Raw genomic sequence first — 20,608 nt, forward strand, 5'->3', positions numbered from 1 at the left:
ACCTCACCTGCACATCTTTGGAGCGTGGGAGGAAACTAGAGCAGCCGGAGGAAACCCATGCAGACACGGGGAGAATGTGCAAACTCCCGAGGCTGGAATCGAACCCAGGCCCCTGGCACTGTGAGGCAGCAGTGCTAACCACTGAGCCACTGTGCTGCCAGACTTTTAGTCCTCTAGTCCATTATGATCCACAGTTGATATGTTGCGTTCAACTCTGGGCCCTGCAGCTTAAGAAGGATGTCAAAGGCCTTAGAGATGGTGCAGAGGAGCTTCAGGCAGCCCTTGACCTCAAGGCAGCATTCACCTGAGAGTGATATCAAGAAGCCCTGGCGAAACTGGGGGCAACGGAAATCAGGCGAAACTCTGGCTAAAGATGTAACTTGCCCAAACGTTGTTATGGTTGTTGGAGGTCAGCCACTTCAGCACCAGGTCATCTCTGCAGGAGTTCCTCAGGGTAGTGTCCTAGGCCCAACCATCTTCGGTTGCTTCATCAATGACCTTCCCTCCATCATAAGGTCAGAAGTGGGGATGTTCACCGATGATTACACAATGTTCAGCACCATTTGCGACACCTTACACAGTGGAAGGAGTAGATGTCCAAATGCTGCAAGACCTGGACAATAACCAGACCAGGTTTGATAAGTAACATTTGGGCCACCCAAGTGCCAGACAATTACCATCTCCAACAAAAGAAAATTTAATCATAGTCCTTTGAAATTTGATGATATTACCATCACTGAATCTCCCACTATCAACATCCTGGGGGATGCCATTCACTAGACACTCAATAGGACTCATCACATAAACACAGCGGCTACCAGAGCTGGTCAGGGGCTAGGAATATTAAGGTGAGTAACTCACCTCCCAGTCCCCAAATCCTGGCCACCATCTTCAAGGCACGAGTCAGGGCTGTAATGGAATATTCCCCACTCACCTGGATGGGTTCAGCTCCAACACCACTCAAGAAGCTTGACACCATCCAGGACAAAGCAGCCCCCACTTGATTGGCCCAACATCCACCATCTTCAACATCCACTTCATCCGTCACCGACACTCAGTGGCAGCAGTATGGACCAGAATTCAGCAGCTTTCAAACAAGATGGTGGTACAGTAACAAGGCTGTGTACAGGTTCCTGAGCGCAGGGCTTGACCACTCCCCCCCCGCTTTCTTTCTTTTCTTTAATTTTTACATCTGCTTTTCTTTCTCTTTTGTTTTGTTTTTCTCATTTTTCTTTTCTTTGAAGCCTTTGGTGGTGGTTTATTTGGCATGACAGCGAGAGGGGGACATGCACGAAATAGTGACACCTTCCTGACGGTCAGAGGCAACGGACATGATGGCAAAGCTCCTCCAGCGACTGGTCGCAGCATCGTCAGGAGCAACAAGAACATGGCTCCTCCCAGCAATTGATGCGAGACCCGCAGGCTGACTGAGGCTTCAGGCCTTGGCTAGGCCTGATGTTCCAGGGGAAAAAGGTCCCATCCTGGCCAACTAGTCCCAGTGGTGTCCTTGTGGGTGGCATGGTGGTTAGCACTGCTGTCTCCTAGCACCAGAGACCCGGGTTCAATTCCTGCCATAGGCAACTGACTATGTGGAGTTTGCACATACTCCCTGTGTCTGCGCGGGTTTCTTCCAGGTGCTCCGGTTTCCTCCCACAGTCCAAACATGTGCAGGTCCAGTGAATTGGTCATGCTAAATTGCCTGCAGTGTTAGGTGCATCATTCAGAGGGAAATGGGTCTGGGTGGGTTGCTCTTCGGAGGGTTGGTGTGGACTTGCTGGGCCGAAGGGCCTGTTTCCACACTGTATGTAATTTAATCTAAATCATCTTTGCACTCTTTCCTGTTTAACTATGTATTTCCTATAACCGTACATAATACTTCAAGTACATGGGACAATAAAATCTAATTCTAATTCAACAATGAGATGCTCTGTCGTAAGTCACATGTGCCTTTCCAATAGCACCTCTCAAACCTGCAATATCCACCACTTGGAATGTCAAGGGGCAGAAGACTCATGGGAATATCAACACCTATAAGTTTCTTCCCCCACTCCTCTCCAGCCACACACCACCCTGACTTGGAAAGACACTGCCGCTCCTTCATTGTCAATAGGTCAAAATCCTGGAATTCCAGGCGGCACGGTGGCTCAATAGTTAGCACTGCTGCCTCACAGTGCCATGGGCCTGGGTTGATTCATGTCTCAGGCAACTGTGTGGAGTTTGCACATTCTCCCCATGCCTGCCTGTGTTTCCTCCCACAGTCCAAAGATGTGCAGGTCAGGTGAATTGGCTTGCTGTGCTTTTCACAGACTCAGTACCGCCTTCTTGATCTGCAATCTTCTTCCCGACCTCTCCACCCCCACTCCCTCTCCGGCCTATCACCCTCACCTTAACCTCCTTCCACCTATCGCATTCCCAACACCCCCTTCCCCAAGTCCCTCCTCCCTATCTTTTATCTTAGCCTGCTTGGCACACCCTCCTCATTCCTGAAGAAGGGCCCGAAACGTCGATTCTCCTGCTCCTTGGATGCTGCCTGACCTGCTGCGCTTTTCCAGCAACACATTTTTCAGCTCTGATCTCCAGCATCTGCAGTCCTCACTTTCTCCAAGTTAAATTGTCCATAGTGTTCAGGGTAAATGTAGGAGAATGGTTCTGGGTGGGTTACTCTTCTGAGGGTCAGTGTTGGGCCGAAGGGCCTGTTTCCATACTGTAGGGTATCTAATCTCCAAATTCTCCTCGTAACAGCACTGTGGGTATACCTACATTCCAAATTCTGCAAAATGGTTCATCACCACTTTCTCCAGAGTGACTAGGGCAAAAGATAATGGTCCAGCATCGAATGAATTAAACCCATACCCGTACATAGTTGTGTGAAAGTCAAACCTTTTAGACTATTTTTTAAAGTTGAATTTATGGGGTCGACTATTACATGAATGCTACTTTTGAGGAACTGAAATTCATGCTTCAGTCCAAAATACCGTATCCTTTGCAGAAACTCAATTGATCGCTAAACGAATAAAGAAAGAAAACACAACAAATTATGGTAATTACTGGATAAAGACAATCGAAGCAAAAATGAATTATTAAGCTTTTACTTAATATGCAAAACGTGAAATAGAAACATAATACGGCTTTAAATTGCAATTACATGGTACATTTTAAATTAAGCATGTCAATTACAGAAGTTCATCTTTCTCCAGTCTCTCCCCAGTTTCCCAGAAACCCAAAATTCTCTTGCTGCTGCACAATTATTTGCCTTCTCTGCAATTTCAGTAACTTTCAGTTTAAATGCTGCTGAATATTTTTTGTTCTTTTTTTTCTGGAGGGCATTTTTACACAAAAGAATGAAGAAATTTCAAAACTTCAACGAGGTATAAGAAAGCTACAGGGGTGCTGAGCTCAGCTGAGTTGCACACAAAAAGAGGTTTTCACGTGACTGACCTGATGCACCTTTAACGTTTGTGCCAAATTGTTGTGAATTGTACATCAAAACACATAATAGCATGAAAAAAAATTAGTTTCCTCCTCATTACATTTATGCAAAGGACAATACCTTGACCCATAGGGTGGCACGGTGGCTCAGTGGTTAGCACTGCTGCCTCAGGGTCCCAGGTTTGATTCCAGCCTTGGACGACTGTCTGTGTGGAGTTTGCACACTCCCCCCGTGTCTGCGTGGGTTTCCTCTAGGTGCTCCGGTTCCCTCCTGCAGTCCAAAGATGTGCAGGTCAGGTGAATTGGCCATGTTAAATTGCCGATAGTGTTAGGTGCATTAGTCAAAGGGAAATGGGTCTGGATGGGTTGCTCTTCGGAGGGTCAGTGTGGACTTGTTGGGCCGAAGGGTCTGTTTCCACACTGTAGGGAATCTAATTTAATCATAAACATTGATTCGTTACCTGTGAAGAACTAAGGTTGACTTTTACATGAGCTTTATTGAAAATTCCAGATTTCCTGGGCCAAAAATAAGGGGTCGACTTTTGCATGAGATCGACTTTTACTCGAGTATTTACAGTATAATCATGACTGAGGCTGGTCCTGAATGAAGGGGGCATTTCGGCTGAGCAGGGACACTGGAGAGGCGTTTCTTTATCACTGAGAGAGCTCAGAGGAGATTTGATTGAATTGTTCAAAATCGTGAGGGGTTTTGCCAGAGTAATTAAGCAGAAGTAAATTCCAGTAGCAGGAAGTGTGGGCAGCCAGACTCAAAAGGAGAAACTCGGGGAGTTGCTGCAATCTGGAAGTTTTCTGACTATTTCTTTACGGAACTTTTAAAAAAATTTATTTGCAGCAACCGAGTCCCAACTGCTTTGCAGGCTGGAGTGGATAAAGATGGCAATTCCCTTCCCTAAAGTGAATCAGATGGTTTTTCTGACAATATTTTCATGGTCATCACACAACACCAGGTTATCGTCCAACAGGTTTATTTGGAAGCACTAGCTTTCTGAGCGCTGCTCCTTCATCAGGTGGTTGAGCAGCGCTCTGAAAGCAAATGCTTGCAAATAAACCTGTTGGCCGATAACCTGGTGTTGTGTGATTTTTAACTTTGTCCACTCCACCCCCAATTCATGGTCAACGTAACCCCAGAGTTCTTTTTAATCATTGAATTCAAATTTTATCACATGCCATGCTGGGATTCGAACACAGGTCCCCAAAATTCGAGCTGTGAGTTAATATTCCAGTGATAACACCGGTGGGCCAGTACCTGCAGACTGGGCTCAGATTCGACAGAAACATCTCAAAGAGAATTTAGTAATTGTTTGAGAGGAAACATTTGCAGTGTTATTTTGTGTGAACGTTCAGAATTAATGGACCTTTTAATCCAACCGCAAGCCAAGATGGACACAGATGAACCACACTGTGTCCCTGTCCTCACCCTCTAGCCACCCACTGTAACATCCTGGGTGAAACCAAAAGGTGGAAATGTCCCCGGGTTATTCAGGGAAATAAAACTTGAGGAAATTTCTCGCGACTTCCCTCAGTCAATCGAAACCAAGTTTTCTTTTAAAAAATAGGCATATTCATGAATGTTAATTGTCTTATGCGTTAGTTGCTCTCCGCCCTAGTCAAGAACTCCAGACCAAAGCAATATGGTGAACTTTTAACTACCCTCTGGCCAGGCTATTTATCATCCATCCCTAATTGCCCAGTGGGCAGTTAAGCGTTGACCATCTTTTTGTGGATCTGGAGTCACACGTATCATAGAATCCCTACAATGTGGAAAGAGGCTATTCGGCCCGACAAGTCCACACTGACCCTCCAAAGAGTAACCCACCCAGACTCATTCCCCTACTTTACATTTATCCCTGACGAATGCACCTAACCTACACATCCCTGAGCACTATAGGCAATTAGCACGGCTGATTCATCTAACCTGCAAATCTTTGGACTGCGGGAGGAAACTGGAGCACCCAGACAAAACCCACACAGACACGGGGAGAATGTGCAAGCTTCACACAGACAGTCGCCAGAGGCTGGAATCGAACCTGGGTCCCTGACGTTGTGAGGCAGTAGTGCTAACCACTGAGCCACCTAGCCAGGTAAGGATGATAGTTCTGTTCCCTCAAGGGAACTGGATGGGTTTTCAAAGTAGCATCTGACTTCATGCCCATAACTTCGCTGAGTGCATTCCTCTGTGGAGATTCAATGGCGATAGACTGTGGCTGGGGCACAGCCGTCCATTGGATTGATGGCATATGGGCAACATATCACATCGGTTTGACAGTGCTTTCTGCACGATGGCTAATCAGGGAACTCTCTCACTCCATTCCCAACCCACCCCCCATGTGGATTCATGGACTGACCAACCAAACTGTTGGTTTCTATTTTATAACTCAGTATTGAGCGGTGAATGAGCTGATCGGCACTGACAGGACCGGGAAAAGAACACAGTCACAAACAGTGAGTCCATTGTGAGGCAAGCGTGCACTGTCCAAAGTTGCTCTCCAACAATTTTACAGCGCTCTCCTTCATTAATCTTGTCTCTTTTCTTCACTCTTTCAGTCTCTTTGGAAGAATTTGTTAGTTATTTTTGCATGTACTAAAAGCATATTTTGTGGAAATACAAATGAGGAACAACAGTAGGCCACTCCGCCCTTTGAGCCCATTCCAGCCTTCAGATGGACACAGATGAACTGATTTTAACCCCAATCCTACATTCCTGCAATTGTTTTTGTTTTATTCATTCACAGGTTGAGGATGTTATTGGCTGGGCCAGGATTTATTGTCCATTCCTAAGTGCCCAGAGGGCAGTTAAGAATTGGCCATATTGTTTTGGTCTGGAGTCACGTACAGGCCATACCAGCTGAGGATGACAGTTTTGTTCCTGGAGGGAAACCAGGTGGAATTTTCCAACAATGGTTTCATAAAAGCTTGATTCCAGATTTTTGTTTTGAAAAGATGATTCAAGTTCCATCCTGGTGGGATTTCAACCCCTAATCCCAACGCCAATGCCCAAGTCTCTAGAGTAAGAGTAAACACATTGCTATGAGCCTGGAGTTACACATAGGCCAGACTGGTACATACAGCAGATTCCTGTAGAATGTGATGAACAGATGAGGTTTTGATGAGATTTGACAATGTCATCATCAGACGCCCATTTCCAGACTTTTATCGAATTTAAATCCCCGCCACCTGCCATGGACCCAGATAGCCAGACCATTATACAATTATTAAACATTCCTGATGAAGGGCTTATGCCTGGAACGTTGACTCTCCTGCTCCTCGGATGCTGCCTGACCAGTTGTGCTTTTCCAGCACCACACTTTTCGACTAGCAATGAAACCAGTCAGCTATCATCTCCCTTAAATGTCCCCCCAGTCATTTCCATTGGTGTGAGGGAGTCATAGAGATGAACAGCATGGAAACAGACCCTTCAGTCCAACTCATCTATGCTGACCATTTATCTGAACCCAATCTAGTCCCAACTGCACCTGGCGCATATCCCTCCAAACCCTTCCTATTCATACACCCATCCAGATGCCTTTTAAATGTTGTCATTGTACCAGCCTCCACCACTTCCTCTGGCAGCTCATTCCATACACGCACCATCTTCTGCATGAAAAAAATGCCCAATAGGTCTCTTTTATATCTTTCCCCTCTCACCCTAAACCCATGCCCTCAAGTTCCTCAGGGAAAATGCTTTGTCTATTTATCTTATCCATGCCCCTCATGATTTTATAAACCTCTATAAGGTCACCCCTCAGCCTCCGACGCTCTAGGGAAAACAGCCCCAGCCTGTTCAACCTTTCGCTATAGCTCAGATCCTCCAACCCTGGCAACATCCTTGTAAAACTTTTCTGAACCCTTTCAAGTTTCACAGCATCTTTCCGATAGGAAGGAGACCAGAATTGCATGCAATATTCCAACAGCGTCAGGTTTCCTCAGTAGGTAAATGCACTGCCCAGCTCGGACTGAGTCAGAGACACTGTCAGTTGCCCCTCAGTTCAAGGAGGGTGGGAAATCAGGGTAATTGGCTTCTGCCTGGGTCTTCTACTGGCCATGCCAATTCTCACCCCCCTCAGGGTCAATGGGCACATGGGGCAGGACATTCCCACGGGATAATTGTGGGTCCTGAGGGCAGGATTTCACTCGCTGCTGCTGTCTACAGCATGAAGACTTGGTTTGGACTAACTCATTGCTGCCATCTTGAACAGCCTGAAGCAAGCTCTGGCTGTGATTCAGTGAAGGAAGAATGGCTCCACTGAAGGCTTTAGATTCAACGGGAGGGACATCAGACCTGTAATCATTCTACTTGGGGTTCTCCTACACAAGAGCCCGACCTCTCTACCCACCCCCCACCTCCCCCACCCCTCCCCCACACTGGGCTCAATCTCTCACTCCCCCTGCACTGGGCTCGATCTCTCTCTCTCCCCGCACTGGGCTCGATCTCTCACTACCCCTGCACTGGGCTCGACCCCTCTCCCCCCGCACTGGGCTCGATCTCTCACTCCCCCCGCACTGGGCTCGATCTCTCACTCCCCCTGCACTGGGCTCGATCTCTCACTCCCCCCGCACTGGGCTCGATCTCTCTCTCCCCCCGCACTGGGCTCGATCCCTCTCCCCCAGCACTGGGCTCAATCTCTCTCTCCCCCTGCACTGGGCTCAATCTCTCTCTCCCCCCGCACTGGGCTTGATCTCTCTCCCCCTGCACTGGGCTCGATCCCTCTCCCCCCACACTGGGCTTGATCTCTCTCTCCCCCTGCACTGGGCTCGATCTCTCTCTCCCCCCACACTGGGCTTGATCTCTCTCCCCCTGCACTGGGCTCGATCTCTCTCTCCCCCTGCACTGGGCTCGATCTCTCTCTCCCCCCACACTGGGCTCGATCCCTCTCCCCAGCACTGGGCTCAATCTCTCTCTCCCCCTGCACTGGGCTCGATCCCTCTCCCCCCACACTGGGCTTGATCTCTCTCCCCCTGCACTGGGCTCGATCTCTCTCTCCCCACTGCACTGGGCTCAATCCCTCTCCCCCAACACTGGGCTCAATCTCTCTCTCCCCCAGCACTAGGCTTGATCTCTCTCCCCCCGCACTGGGCTCGATCTCTCTCTCCCCACTGCACTGGGCTCAATCCTCTCTCTCCCCACACTGGGCTCAATCCTCTCTTTCCCCACACTGGGCTTGATCTCTCTCCCCCTGCACTGGGCTCGATCTCTCTCCTCCCACACAGGGCTCAATCTCTCTCCCTCTCTCTCTCTCTCTCCTCCCCCCGCACTGTGCTCGATCTTTCTATCCCCGCACTGGGCTTGATCTCTCACCCCCTGCACTGGGCTCGATCTTTTTCTCTCCTCCCACACTGGGTTAAATCTCTTTCTCTCCTCCTGCACTCGGCTCGATCTCTCTCTCCTCCCGCATTCAACTTGATCTCTCTCTCTCCCCCCTCACTGGGCTCGATCTCTCTCTCTCCCCGCTCTAGGCCCTATCTCTCTCTCCTCCTGCACTGGGGTTGATGTCCTCTGCACTGCCACATCGCTGCTGACTGCTCTAGAACGTATGCATGCCCTTCATGATCTTATAAACCTCTATAAACCGCCCCCCAACCTCCTACGTTCCAGTGAATTAGTTCCAGCCTGACAGCCTTCATTATAATTCAAACCCTCCATTCTCAGGAACAGCCACTAAAATATTTTGTTGCGCCCTTTCCAGTTTAATAACGTCCAACAGCAATGAAAACTCTTGAGACTTCAGAGTTCGAATTTTACTCTGCAGGTTTAAAAAATCATGAGGGGCATAGAGTTATAGAAATGATTTAGATGAGAATATAGATGATATGGTTAGTGAGTTTGTAGTTGACACCAAAATCAGTGAAGAAGGATATCTAAGATTACAAAGAGATCTTGATCCATTCGGTCAATGGGCTGGGGAGTTGCAGATGGAGTTTAATTTCGATTAATGTGAGGTATTGCATTCTAGTAAAACAAACATGGACAGGATTTATACAGTCAATGGTAGTGCCCTGGATTGTGTTGTAGAACAGAGGGTTCAGGTACTTAATTCTTTGAAATTTGCCTCACATACAGACCAGGTGGTTAAGAAGGTGTTTAGCACGCTTGCCTTCATTGCTCAGGCCTTTGAGTACAGGAGTTGGGATGTCATGGTGAGGTTGTACAGGACGTTGGTGAGACCTCTTCCAACGTATTGTGTCCAGTTCTGGTTGCCTTGTTATAGGAAGGACATTATTAAACTGGAGAATCATCAGAAAAGATTTACAAGGGAATGGAGGGTCTGAGATGTAAAAATAGACTGAAAAGGCTGGGACTTGTTACACTGGAGTGTAGAAGGTTGAGAGGTGACCTTACAGAGATTTATCCAATCATGAGGGGCATTGATAAGGTGAATGACAAGGTCTTTTCCCTAGGGTTCGGGATTCAAAACTAGGAGGCTTATTCTTAAGGTGAGAGGGAGAAAGATGTTAAAAGGACATGAGGGACGATGTTTTTACACAGAGAGGGGTTCTTGTGTGTGGAATGAACTGCCACAGAAAGTGATGGATGTGGTACAGTTACAATGTTTAAAAAACACTTGGATCAATACATGAACAGGTTTGGAGATATGGGCCAGGAGCAGGCAGGTGGGACGAGATTAGTTTGAGATTATGGCCGGCATGGACAAGTTGGGCCGAAGGGTCCATTTCCTGTATGACTCTGTGACTCTATAAGGTGAATGGCCAAGGTGCTATTGCCAGGCCGAATATTGACTCAGCGACAGCTGGCTACAACAGAAGCAGTGTTGCTTGGGGTATGTGTGTTCGAACAGCTCAGCGGGGAATAGGAAGTCAAGTAGAAGGTTTGACTAAAACGGAAAACAAGTATTTCACTGGAATGATCTCAGCAATTCAAAGAACCACAAGCAGAGAGCTGTTTCGAGAGCAGAAGGGAGCTGTTCTATCCATTGTGTCTGCGACAGCCCATTAAAGAGGGATGAGTTTGCACCAGTGTTACCACTACCCCTGCCCCGTAACTCTGTCAATAATTGCCCATCTTATACCTTCCTGAATACCTCAATGGCCACACTTCTTCCAGGCAGTGTGTTCCCAGGCACTGTGTTTTTTTTTTCCTCTCTGACATCCGGTTTGCTTTCGTTTGTGGACCAATCCAATCCCATGCCCCCTCATCCTCGATCCTTTCATGGGCTGCCCCCTGTTTACACTTTCCAGACACCTCCTGGTTTTGGAAACTTCAATCAAATCTCCTCTTCGTCCTTCGCCAACATTCCCAAATTCTGATTGGATCTTCCTATGCGATATCTCTTGCTCCTGGGCCATTGGTTTCTGCGCTCTCTCTCCCCCTCTCTTTCGCTCCCTCTGTCTCAGTCTCTCTCTCTTCCTCTCCCTCCCTCTCCCTGTCTCCCTCCTTCTCTCTGTCTCCCTCCCTCTCTCTCTCTCTCTCCCTCTCCCTCCCTCTCCCTGTCTCCCTCCCTCTCTCTCCCTCTCTGTCTCTCTCTCTCTCGCTCTCCCTCTCTCACTCTCTCTCTTCCCCTCTCTCCCTCTCTCTCCTTCTCTCTCCCCCCCTTCCTCTCGCGTTCTCTCTCTCTCCCTCTGTCTCCTTCTCTCTCCCTCTCTCTCCCTCCCTCTCTCTCCCTTGCTCTCGCTCTCTCCCTTCCTCTCGCGCTCTCCCTCCCTCATTCTCTCCCTCGCGCTCCCCCTCTCGCTCTCTCTCCCTCCCTCCCCCTCTCTCTCCCTCTCTCCTTCTCTCTCCCTCTCTCTCCCTCGCTCTCTCTACCTTTCTCTCTCCCTCCCTCTCACTCTCTCCCTCCCTTCCTCTCACTCTCTCCCTCCCTCTCTCTTCATCTCCCCGCTCCCCCCCTCTCTCTCTCCCCCTCTCCCCATCTCTCTCTCTCCCTCCCTTCCCCTCTCTCCCTACCCCTCTCTCTCCCTCTCTTCCTCCCTCTCTCTCCCTCTCCCCGCTACCCCTCTCTCTCCATCCCTCTCTCCTTCTCTCTCTCTCCCCCCTCCCTCTTTGTCTCTCCCCCCTCTCTCCCCCTCCCCCCTCTCCACCTCTCCCCCCTCTCTCTCCCCCTCCCCCTCTCTCTCTCTCCCCCCATATCTCTCTCTCTCCCTCCCCCTCTCTCCTTCCCTCTCTCTTTACCTCTCTCCCCCTCTCTCTCCCTCTCCCCATTCTCCCCTCTTTCTCGCTCCCTCCCTCTCTCTCTCTTCACTCCCCCTCTCTCTCTTTCTCTCCCTCCCTCCTTCTCTCTCCCTCCCTCCCTCTCCCTCTCTCTCTCCCTCTCTCCTTTTCTTTCCATCTCTCTCCCTCTCTCTCTCCCCACTCTCTCTCTCTCTCCCCACTCTCTCTCTCGCTCTCTCTCTCTCTCTCCCTCCCTCTCTCCCCACTCTCTCTCTCTCTCTCTCTCCCTCCCTCTCTGCTGAGTTCACATCCTTCCGACTTCACTATTTCTTCACTTTGTTTTGAGGTGTTTGTTTCCCTTCATCACCCACAGTGAAGTAAAGGAAATCTGAGGTTCTGATACGGCAGTGACAGATCAAAAAATAAAGTCAAGAAAGGAGAAGTTGAGGTTTCTCGAGTTGGACGCGTTACATCCTTGTGTGTCTTGAAGTTTCTGACGAAATCAGCAGTGGAGGGTCCACAGGAAGTAAACAGACTCTTGTACCAAACTGTAGAACTGCACAAACAAAGCCAAGGCACCAGCTGCTTTAGGAAGGCTTTGTGTCTCATTAATGACCCAGAGAGATGCCATTGGGCCCATCATGTCCAATCTCTCCCTCTCTATCCTTCCAAATGATGGTTCCAACCAAATGCAGCTAGATTTAGATTCCCTACAGTGTGGAAACAGGCCCTTCGGCCCAACAGGTCCATACCGACCCTCCAAAGAGTATCCCAACCAGACCTATTCCCCTACTGTATTATTCTACATTTACCCCTGACTAATGCAGTTAACGTACACACCCATGGACACTTTGGGCTATGTAGCATGGCCAATCCACCTAACCTGCTAATCTTTGCATCGTGGGAGGGAGCCAGAGCACCCGGAGGAAACTTATGCAGACTAGGGGAGAATGTGCAAACTCCACGCAGACAGTTACCCGTGGCTGGAATCAAACCAAGGCCCTGGTGTGGGAAGGCAGCAGTGCTAACCACTGAGCCACCTGTGCCGCCATTGTGTTTAGCTTGGGAAACTCGGTTGGTATGAACAAGTCAGACCAAAGGGCCTGTTTCTGTGCTGTGTGACTCCATGAGTCCTACGTCTGTGACAGCCCTGCATCAATTAATCCCAGCCCTTGCTCTTTTCTCATTACCCCATCAACCCTTCTGCCTAAAACCACCAGGCCAAATGGAAACTCTCTACCCAGAGGTCGAAATGATCTGGATCAGGCTTCTGTCTTCCGGTGAGCCCTTTCTCCAGATTGAAGAACTTGCCAGACCACAGGAGGTCAAGTCCAGGCAATACACAAAATCTTTAAAAGTCAAGAGGTCACCTTGTCGTGCATCAATCACAGACCCAATGGGTGAATGATTTTCCTAATGGATGCCAAGAAAACAGGATTTCGGGATTGCAAACTGGACTGAGTGCAACAGGAAAGCAACGTGAATCAAGAGCCCACTGTCTGGAAAACTGGAAATCTTGCAGGGAGCAGATTGCAGAGGTTACTGGATTAGAGAGAGCCTAACTAGGGAGCTAGCTTATAAACGGTACAGTAGGAACAGGAGCAGGCCATTCAACCCTTCAAGTCTGCTCACTCATTAAATATGATCATGGATGGTCATCCAATTCAGTGACCTCTTTTAGCCCGATATTCTTTGATCCTAAAATCCACGTCTAACTCTTTCTTGGAGATGTTCAAAGTTTTGGCCTCCATTGTTTTCTGTGGGAAAGAATTACACGGGTTCACCACTCACTGGGTGAAGAAATTTCTCCTCATCTCAGTCCCAAATGTCTACCCTGTATCCTCAGACTGTGACCCCGCCCCCAGTTCTGGACTCCCTGATCCTTAGGAACATCCTTCCTGCATCTATCCTGTCTGGTCCTGTCCGAGTTTTATTGGTTCCAATCCAATGGATGTGGAACTGTAAGAGAACATGCTTCTGGTATCATCCCCATATCACAGTATGAGATCTAACAGCATAAAACTCTCATCCTCCATCTTACTGAGTCTACTTGCAGCATGTCATGCTGAGTGAAGTGTGCTTCAACACATTGCAGTTGCTTTGATCGAAATTGGACAGGAAAGTGCCTGGGATTGTAATGGATGTGCGCAGATACCATATAATCACAATTTATTGATTATCTCAGCACTATGTTACCCCTGTCACATTCATATAGAGTTATAGAGATGTACAGCATGGAAACAGACCCTGCCAAACAGAAATTCTAAATTAATTTGGTCCCATTTTCCAACATCACTCTAAACCCTCCCAATTCATATATCCATCAAGACAAGACCAAACAAAGATATCAGATCACAACAGCTCCAATCACTCAGGGGGTAGCTAAGGGTCAACCACATGGTTATAAGAATTGCATGTTGGCTAGACCAAGCAAGGACGGCTGTTTCCTTGACTATTTGACATGGGTCTCTCTACCCCTGACAATCACCATTACTCGAATCTTAAATCCAGAACTTCTACCAAGCATGGCAGGGATTTGAACATGGGTCCCCAGAACTTTAAGTGGGTCTCTGGATGTATAGCCCAATGACTGGGCCACTAGGCCACTACCTCCCTGATGATGGCAGCCATCAGCTAACTTGCCATATCACCTCTAGCACACTAGCCTGTTGAATATAAGACTGGAGCAAAATAGATCCATCAGATAGCCACTTAAAGCAAGCATTCAATTTTTTAAAATGTCACTAAGGAGCCAAACGGTGGCACAGTGGTTTGGTGGTCAGCACTGCTGCCTCACAGCACCAGGGACCCGGGTTCGATTCCAGCCTCAAGTGACTACCTGTGTGGAGTTTGCACGTTCTCCACATGTCTATGTGGGTACCCTCTGGGTGCCCTGGTTTGATTAGATTAGACTTACAGTGTGGAAACAGGCCCTTCGGCCCAACAAGCCCACACCGACCCGCCGAAGCGCAACCCACCCATACCCCTACATTTATCCCTTACCTAACACTACGGGCAATTTAGCATGGCCAATTCACCTGACCCGCACATCTTTGGACTGTGGGAGGAAACCGGAGCACCCGGAGGAAACCCACGCAGACACGGGGAGAACGTGCAAACTCCACACAGTCAGTCGCCTGAGTCGGGAATTGAACCCGGGTCTACAGGCGCTGTGAGGCAGCAGTGCTAACCACTGTGCCACCGTGCCGCCCGTGAATCCTCCCGCAATCCAAAGATGTGCAGGGTAGGTGGATTGGCCATGCTAAATTGCTCATAGTGTTCAGAGATGTGCAGGGTAGGTGGATTAGCCATAGGATATGCAGAGTTACAGTGAAATAAAGTTGGGGATGGGTCTGGGCAGGATGTTTTTTTGGAGGATCGGTCTGGACTTGGTGGGCTGAATGGCCTGTTCCCAGGGATTGTATCTTGTGATCTCAGCATGATGCCTACCCAGGGTGTCACATATCTATCATCAGTCTTCATTTGAGCCAAGGGGCGGACTGTTGACCCTGTTGACCTTTGGGCACATGGGAGAGGATATCCCATGAGGTAGTGGGGCCTGGAGAGCAGTCTTTCCTCCCTCGCCCCATCTAATGCTCAGTTCCATTGACACATTGTCGCCATTTTGAACGATCGGCAGTGAGCTCCTCCCAATCGTTAAGGTGCTGCTCTTCGAGGATTACTGTGTTTTCTTTGTCCTCCTCAGGAGTTTGAAATTTGAGAACGCAGGAGCTGGCAGAGAGCACGGCCATCTGGGCCCAGTGTCCAGTCTGGCGCAGGCGGACGAGCAGGAGATTTGCCATAGAGCTGGCTTCAAGCCGGACACTAGAATTTGTGCATTCAATCTGCAGGATGCACTGCTGGCGGAATTTCCCTAGCGCCCTTATGTGCTGCTCACACACAGCCCAGATCCCACTGTAAGGCCCACGTGCCAAGATACCATCTGCTCAGCCACAGGAATTAAAGGGTCAATGGACAATGCCCACTGGGTGAGGAGTGTGGTGCGTTTGGTTTAGAGGCAGCAGCTCCCCCTGTGGCTCAAAGGCGAATCGCATTGGGATGAAGCCTGAGAATGAGGCATTTGGATTGCAGTGATAACCAGGAAGTTGCTGAAACAGTAACAAGACAATCCAGGGCTGGGTTGGGGGTAGCTGGAAAGCAAGGGGAAAGGAGCCATCTCTGGTGTTCAACCAATATCTGAGGTAGGGGCCAAGCATCCTGACTTTAAGTTAAGGTGAGGGAGGCTGGGTATCAATGCTCACACAAATGGTGAGATAGCACTTGTCCTTAGGGTGACTGTAGTAGAATGGAGCAGTGGTAATGAGCTCCCACAGAGCTAGGAGTCCTGGGTTCATGCCCCACCTACTCCAGCTGAGTGTCTGCTTCAGTTTGAATCATAGAATCCCTACAGTGTGGAAACAGGCCCTTTGGCCAGAAAATCCATACTGACCCTCCGATGAGTATCCCATCCAGACCCATTCTCCTTCCCTGTTACTCTACATTTACCCCCAGACTAATGCCCTAAGCTACACACCCCTAAGGGCATTATAGGCAATTGAGCATGGCCATTTTACTTAACCTGCACATAGAATTCCTACAGTGTGGAGACAGGCCTTTCAGCCCAACAACTCCACACTGACCCTCCAAAGAGTAACGCATCCAGACCCATTCCCCAACATTTAACCCTGACTAATGCCCTAACCCACGCATCCCTGAACACAACAGGCAATTTAGCATAGCCAATTTACCTAACCAGTGCATTTTTGGTAGTGGGAGGACACAGACAGTCGCCCGAGCTGGAATCGAACCTGGATCCCTGGCACTATGAGGCAGCAGTGCTAACCACTGAGCCACCGTGCCATTCCATTGAGTGAGAATATCGAGAAGGATGGAAAACTATGAGCTTTGCTGCCTAGAAAGACAAGGGGAGTGTATGAGAACACCAGCTCCTGCCTTTAGTTGACCATGGGCTTGACCTTAATACATAGTGCTGTTCTCTCACTCCCACTGGGCCAGAATTTTGGAACTTGCCTGGCAACTTGGCAGACCCACAAGGTGGGCTGAATCACCAGCTCTCCAGCAGTGACCAGGGATAGCCATTAAGTATCAAAATTGCCAACAATGACCAAAACTATTATTAAATTGGAGAGGGTTCAGGAAATATTCACCAGGATATCGCCAGGACTGGAGGGTTTGAGTTATGAGGGGAGGCTGGGGTTGTTTTCCCTGGAGAATCTGAGGGGTGACCCCATAGAGGTTTATAAAATCATGAGGAGCCCGGATAAAATGAATAGTCAGCATCTTTTTTTCCCAGGGTAGAGAGTCCAAAACGAGAGGGCATGAGTTTATGGCGAGAGGGGATGGGAGATAGAAAGATCCGAGGGGCAATGTTTTCACACAGAGGGTGGCTCGTGTGTGGAATGAGCTGCTAGAGGAGATGATGGACGTGGGTCCACTCACAACGTTTAAAAGGCATTTGGGTTAGCAATGAACAGGAAAGTTTTGGAGAGATTTGGGGCACACATGGGACTAATTTAATTTGGGAACATGATCAACATGGACGAGTTGGACCGAAGGGTCTGTTTCCGTGCTGTATGACTCTACGACAAACCGGAAACAAACATATGAACAAAAGTAGGGTGCTGGAAAAGCAGAGCAGGAGAATCGACATTTCGAGCAGAAGCTCTTCATCAGATTAAATTCCCTACCGTGTGGAAACAGGCCCTTCAATCCAACAGGTCCACACTAATGTGTCCCTACATTTTACCTAATGCACCTAACACGTTGGGCAATTTAACACAGCCAATCCATCGAACCTGCACATCTTTGGACTGTGGGAGGAAACCACAGAACCCATAGGCAACCCGCAAACTCCACACAGATGATTGCCCGAGACTGGAATCAAAGCCTGGTCTCTGGCGCTGTGAGGCAGCAGTGCTAACCACTGAGCCACCGGATCACTCATTCCTGGTGAAGAGTTTATGCTTGAAATGTCAACTCTCCTGCTCCTTAACTGATGTCTGACCTGCTATACCTTTCCAGCACCACACCTTTTGTCTCTGATCTCCAGCATCTGCAGTCCTCACTTTCTCCTTATGAACAAAAGTAGGTCACCAGGCCCCATGATCCTGCTACATCATTCAGTAAGTTCACAGCAAATTGGATTTTAACCTCAACTCCACATTCCTGCATATCCCTGACAGCCTTTCATCCATGAGAAAAAGAGGAAAACTTGAACGCGGAGTCGATAGTGTTAACCACATTGTCAAGTAGGGCCTTCACTTAATGGGAGTAGGAATTTAACACAAGGGTGTTAATCTCATGATGGACCCTCACACCCTTTGCCCACGCCTCGATGTTTGGTTTGTTGGGGACTTTACACCATGTGGAAGCAAGAGTTATTCGTGATTTTAGCTGTACATCAGAGGGGTGAGGTCTTCTTATTCGTTAACCACTGCCTAACCCTAAAACATTTCATTATTTTTCTACACCCATTTTGAACAATTGGTAGTGAGCTCTGTTAATGTCAATGGGAGGTAATGGCCTAGGAACATCATCACTCGACTATCAACCCAGAAACCCAACTAATGTCCTGGCGACACTAGCTCAAATCTTCTCACGAAAATTGAGGAATTTGAATTCAGTAAAAAGCCTGGATTTAAAAGTCTAATAATAATCATGAATTGGTTGTTGTAAAAGGTCATCTGGTTCACTAATGCCCTTAGGGAAGGAAATCTGCCATCCTTACCTGGTCTGGCCTACATGTGACTCCAGGCCCACAGCCATATGTCAGTTGTTAACTGCCCTCTGGGCAAGAAATACTGACCTGGTCAGAGCCACCCACATCCCATGAGTATATTTTTAAAAATGCTGTTGCTTTTTAAAGAGGAGTTTTTGACGTGTTTTCTGTGTCTAACCTATCCAGTCTGCTTTCACTCACCCCAACTCAGTGCACCAAGCCAATAGGCTACCCAGCAAAAACAGAAATTGCTGGGGAAACTCACAGAACTGTGGAGAGAGAAGTCAGAGTTAACATTTCGGGTCCAGTCGCCCTTTCTCAGAACTGATTGTAGCTGGGAACAGGTTAGTATACTTGCTGCAGATGGGTTGGGGGAGGGGTAAATGATGGGTGGAGATGAAGTCCAGGGAGAGAGAGCAAGCAGTCAGGCTCTTGGAAAAGTAAATAGATGCAAAAGGAGAACATTCAGTTACTCATTGATCATAGAGTGTGGAAACAGGCCATTTGGCTCAACAAGTCCACATTGACCCTCTGAAGAGTATCCCACCCAAACCCATGCTCCTACCCTATTTCGTTACATTTCTCCGGTCCAATTGCACCTAAACTCCACATCCCTGTGGCACTATGGCTAATTCACCTAACCTGCACATCTTTGGACTGTGGGAGGAAACTGAAGTACAGACACAGGGAGAATATGCAACTCCATACAGACAGTTGCCCAAGGAATCAAACCTGGGGCCCCGGGTGCTGCGAGGCAGCAGTGCTAACCACTGAGCCATCATGCCGCTGTGCTCTAGCAATCACAGGAGCAACCAATCAATGGAAAGTCAAGCCCCACCCCCTCTATAACCCTCCCACCTCCAAGCTAGACAGGGGCTGAAAGTAAGGTTTAGGAGTAAGATCGATGAAGTGTGGAGCTGGAAAAGAATCCTGATGGAAGATTCCTGCCTGAAATGTTGACTCTCCTGATCTTCTGATGCAGCTTGACCTGCTGTGCCTTCTCCGGCTCCACTCTTTATCGCCTCTGACTCTCCAGCATCTGCAGTCCTCACTATCTCCACGTTTGGGATTAAGATAGGAGCTAAAAGCCATAGACCAAGAATACAGGAAACGAGGGAGAGCTTGGAAAAGCAGGAAGGGGAGATTCCAGGGTCTGGGGGGAAGTGATAGGTCACAACAAGGGTTTGGAGAGAGAGAGCGACAAAAAGGGGTGGTGAAGGAAGAGGGGGAAGGCTGCAAAGAAGAGAGGGGTAGACTGCAAAGGACAGGAAATAGACAAGTTTCAGGGGGACCTAGAGGCTACAATGGACACAGAACCTGCCAACAAAGGGATAGACAGCTAACCAAAAAAAATGAAATCACTGATCCAAGAATGTACAAACGAGGAACTAGAGGAGGCTACTGGGTCCTTTGAACATGCTCTGTTGTTCAATACGATCTTGGCTGATCTGATTTTAATCTCAATTCTATATTGCTGCATATCCCCCATTAGCCTTTCACCCCTTGGTCAGTTACCACTGCCTTCAAACTATTGAAAGGTTCTGCATCCATCATGTTTTGAGGAAGAGAATTGCGAAGACTCACACCCTCTGAGAGAATATTGCTTTTCCTTTAAATGGTTGACCTCTTCTTTTTAAACTAAGGCCCCTCATTCTCGATTCTCCAACAAGAAGAAACCATCCTTTGGACATCCACCTGGTCAAATCCCCGTGGGATTTCACAGGGTTCAATTAAATCACCTCTGACTTTTCTAGACTCCAGAGGACAGAGATCTAGCCTTTTCTCATGAGGCAATCCATTCATTCCTAGTACTAGTTTAGCAAACCTTTTCTGAACTCTATATAAATCCATTAACACGCTCCTGCCCGTACAGTATGTGGAATCTCTCATGTACGAGCAACATAGTATAATGCAGGCATTGTAAAGAAAACTGCACAAATTGTCAAATATAAATCTCAGATTGAGAACTGAAGGCAAAGAAAGAAACAACATCAACTTCCTGATTAAAAATATCCAGCTTTAGATTACTTACAATGTGGAAACAGGCCCTTCGGCCCAACAAGTCCACACCAACCCGCCGAAGCACAACCCACCCATACCCCTCCATTTGCCCCTTACCTAACAATACCAGCAATTTAGCATGGCCAATTCACCTGACCCGCACATCTTTGGACTGTGGGAGGAAACCGGAGCACCCGGAGCACACCCACGCAGACACGGGGAGAACGTGCAAACTCCACACAGACAGTTGCCTGAGGCAGGAATTGAACTTGGCGCTGTGAGGCAGCAGTGCTGACCACTGTGCCACCGTGCCT

Source organism: Hemiscyllium ocellatum, chromosome 33 (genome assembly GCF_020745735.1).
Source record: "Hemiscyllium ocellatum isolate sHemOce1 chromosome 33, sHemOce1.pat.X.cur, whole genome shotgun sequence".
NCBI lineage: Eukaryota > Metazoa > Chordata > Chondrichthyes > Orectolobiformes > Hemiscylliidae > Hemiscyllium > Hemiscyllium ocellatum.